Genomic DNA, 4,197 nt, shown 5'->3' on the forward strand with positions numbered 1-4,197 from the left:
CTCTGGTGATGAAAATGTATCTGTGAACTTTATGTAATATGTGACATGTATGTTGAATCATGTACGATCTTGGTTGTTGTAAATCGTTTATCGAGACCCGTCGTGGTACTCGATGGACTACCGGGTTTATATGGGTTCAAGTATGACAGTGCAACCGCTTGCGGGCTGCCATTGTACTTGTACTCTTATAAATTGGTCGGTTCTGCGACATCTTACTGCGGCTAAGTGCTTCTCCTTAGCCGTCATTGGCGGGGATTAGGGGGAGGTGGAACCCACCGCTCGAAGTGCTCACGTGGATGTCTCCCTCTCCACCAATCGTTGAAAAGGAGGTACCTTGGGTCAAACTTGTCCGGACCGTCGATCCACTGAAAGAAAATGCACCTCTTATGGGCCTACACAACAAGATTCAAATAAAATATTAGTAACCTAGTAACACAAATAAAGAAAAAAAGGTACGAAAAGAATCACTTACATTAAAACGACTGCATGTGTAGAAGCAACGCGCAACTGTGTCTCAATGTCTCGATTGAAACACGTCGGTCGGACGACCACAGTCACAGTTAGGGACAGGGAGGTCAGGAGGGACGGGGCATCTTTGCTAGACACGTCGGGATATAATTCTCTAGGATGACCTCGTTTTTACCACAACTGCTGCCGATACATGTCTTTCATCTAATAAAACAGTTGTAATTTAACATTAATCAAAACATCACAAATTAATGTAAAACAAAAAAGTACTAAAGCAATGTAAAGGTGAACCAGTTGCATTAAAACAAAGAAAATATAACCTACACTTACGCACCGATAGTTCTAACTAATAGTTGTAACTAACTAATTAGCCTTCACATAGAGAAAATTAACTAATCTTTTCCTCCAAACCCTAAGTAGGAATCCTCCATTACCAATCCCTAGCTACCAATCCTATTATTCCTCTAAACCCTAGCTACCAATCGTAATATTTGAATACACAGTTCAAACAACAAATAAGAGCATGAATACTTTGATGGAGGCTGAGGAGAAGCTTGGGGGAAGAAGGGAGGTAGGCAGCCAGGGAGGGCGGGCGGCGGCCGCCCAAGGGGGGGCAAACGATGGCGGTGTGGCCTCTAGGAGGCCGCTTGGGAGCGAGGGATGGCGCTGGCAAAGGGTGCGGGCGCGGGACGCGGGCGTTCGGCCTCGACGCAGGGACAGACAGAGGGAGGGAGGTAGCCACGGCGCATCGCTTAGACGCGGTTTCGCCGCGCCGTGGGCCGTGGCGCGGCACTTCTGCGCCAAGATCTGCGGCGCGGCAGCACCTGCCACGTCAGCGGCCAGGGCCTGGGGAAGTGTCACGTCATCGCCGTTGCCGCGCCGCCATGCATGGCGCGTCAGCGTTGTTAGGCGCGGCCAAAAGTGTTAGATTTGAAAAAAAAATTAGTATCAAATTTGAAAATAGTTTAAAAAAAGTGTTAGAAATAAAAAAAAATCCTCTGCCAAGTGCCAAGTAGAACTAGGGATTGCAAGAACAATATATAAGCAAAGAAAAGGCTACCCCGTAGATGTAGCCATGCAGGCTGAACTGAACATAAGACAGATGATAGATCCTAGCGAAATTGAGGAAAATAATGCATGGGCTCAAGTAAGACTGAACAAATCCAAGAACAGGCAGCCATGCTGAAGCAGTGAAGGCATAGTAGAGAACTTAGTTTTGCAATTGCAATATCAAGGTATTTGGTGACATGTAAGCAGGAGTTGTTTGCACCCTGTGAATCCTGTACTCCCCAGATACAGAGCTCGTTTCACTTCAGTAGAACCAAAAAAAAAAAAAACCCAACACAAACTGTAGTGTGGCAATAAAACAGTAGCTCCAATTTCTCATAGCATGAGGGTTACAAATTTATGCAAACCTTTTATCGCCTATGCTGCAAATCAATCGGCATTCTTATTCTACTCGTATCCTTCCCCATAAACAACAGCAAGAAGAAAGAATACACATCCTACATATATCCAGAACATTGCGAAAATCCACACTGCTATATGCAGACACGCACAATTATGTCTAGAAACAGCAGAAGGCATATGCTACTAGGAGCATCTGGCAATGGCAGCCCGTCTTTGAAGCAATACCATGCCAGTCGGAATGGCCTGGCCACTCCAAGATCAGGAGTAGAGTGGACGCTCGGTCCAGGCGCCCGCGACGTGGCCGTTCTCGCAGACGTAGGCGCGCATGACGGGCTCGCCGTCGTCGTGGTAGCCGTAGAAACCGCGGAGGCAGAAGGCCGAGTAGAGGTCCCAGGCCTCCTTGCAGCCGCAGAAGGCGCACTCGACGGCGACGGTGGGGCGGCGTGTGTCCCTGAGCGCGCACCGCACCTGGGACCGGGCGAAGTTGTGGAACACGCCGCGGAAGACCATGTACTTGCGTCGCTCCTCGGCGTGCACGCACCCGGGCCAGTCGCAGAGGTAGAGCCGGTCGCGGCGAGGAGCTTTTTCCCCTGCTCGCGGCTCAGCGTCCAGGACCCCGACGCCAGGTGCGCGCCCACGGTGCCCAGCCACCGCCGCGGATGCCGTCGGCTCCCGGCCACCACGCCGCGCCGGGCGACGCCGCCGCATGAGGCAGCATTTGTGGTCGTTGCTTCGTCCACGTCGCGGATCGCCGCCACTGGCGGGGGCGGCGAGGCGGGTTCCGTAGCGGCAGGCGCGGCGGCAGGCGGGATCTGCGGCAGGGACGAGCAGTCGTATGCCGCGTCGAGGTACAGATCGTCGTAGAGCGACCACGCGGCGGCGGGCGCGCTCCCCCTGGCCGCGACGACGTCGCCCCCGGCCCCGCGGTCGCGAGAGGTGGCCGTGGCCTCGAACCCGTCGACGGAGGCGGCGGCGTCGGTGGGGCCAGCGCAGATGGGGACGTCAGGGCCGATGTCGAGCTCGAGCCCGAAATCGTCGGTGGGCTCGAGGAGCACCCCGGCGCGGAAGAGCCCCGGGCAGCAGACGGAGAGCTTGTGTAGCGCCGCCCAGGCCGCGGGCGCCCCGTCCGGGGGCGGCGCGGGGAGGAGCTCGGCGGGGAGCGCCAGCGACAGGCGCGGCGGGAGGCAGGCGGCCCGGAGCAGCGCGGCGAGGCGCGGGGACGCGCAGGAGGCCCGCGCCCCGTCCCGCGGGTCCGCCTCGAGCCGTCCCAGGATCTGTAGCAGCACGTCGTCCGCCAGAGCGGACAGCGGCGACGCCGCCTCGGCCAGCGTCGTCTTGACGCGCGCGCTCGCGCCCTCCTCCGCCTGCTGTCGGTCCATGGCGATCGGCGGGGTGATTTGCGGACTGGTGCTTCCGCGGAGGTAGGAGACCGGTGGATTGTTTATTCGGTCCTCTTTTTCCTCCTCGTTTCAATAATTTGTTTATTCGCGGTGGCGAACCGGGGATCGATGGGCTATCTCCCACCACGTCACCTAAAATATTTGAATTATTCGTTGTTTCACAGCGCTATATAAAAGGTAGAATTATTTTTAGAAAATGAATTTTTAAATGAGAGGATACTCATATATAAATTGTGTCTCTCAGTCAACTTAAAATATATCTCTTATGTAAATACTCGATTAGAGACTAATTTTATATCGTTTTTCCGACAGTTCTCAGCTGAGACAGTAATAGCGGAGGATTTTGTGGTCTACGTCTAGCGACTCCATTTTTTTTTTCTGCGGCTGCAATAACGTGTGGACGCCGGTTGCGCCTGTTGGCTGCTGTTGCAAATGGTAGGCGGCTACTGTACTGAGTACTGACCGACTCTTCTCGGCAGGTAAACGACCCGACAAGGAGCCCAATGGTTTTCAGGTAGCGATGGTTCTGATGAAGTTCAACAAATTTATGTGGAATTATTATACATTTCTTGTGAAACTCTTGCTTTGCAAACGGATTCTCATTTTTTTTTCACAAACAAAATCCAGTATCTATGCACGATCCATGGATATTTCACAAGTCATATACTCTCTTTGTCACATAAAGTAATAAGATCTTATATAATTCAAATTTGCTCCACAAAGCATTGTGCACACTATTTGACAGTATTTTTAATAGATAGTTGTCATTATTCTTTATCACTGATGCGTCATAAAAATCCTATAATATTCCCCTTTATGGGATGGAGAGAGCATTTGATACTCTCTTAGCCGACCAATGTAAATGGGTGCTTTACAATGAGATCTTAACAATAGTTCTTTTTCTCTTATGTTGTCAATT

At 51.9% G+C, this 4,197-nt stretch overlaps 1 pseudogene; it reads right to left on the reverse strand.

Moving 5' to 3' along the window:
- Positions 1-1,824: 1,824 nt before the first annotated feature.
- Positions 1,825-3,324, reverse strand: LOC136513799 (phytochrome A-associated F-box protein-like; annotated as a pseudogene).
- Positions 3,325-4,197: the final 873 nt, after the last annotated feature.

Source organism: Miscanthus floridulus, chromosome 16 (genome assembly GCF_019320115.1).
Source record: "Miscanthus floridulus cultivar M001 chromosome 16, ASM1932011v1, whole genome shotgun sequence".
Lineage (NCBI taxonomy): Eukaryota > Viridiplantae > Streptophyta > Magnoliopsida > Poales > Poaceae > Miscanthus > Miscanthus floridulus.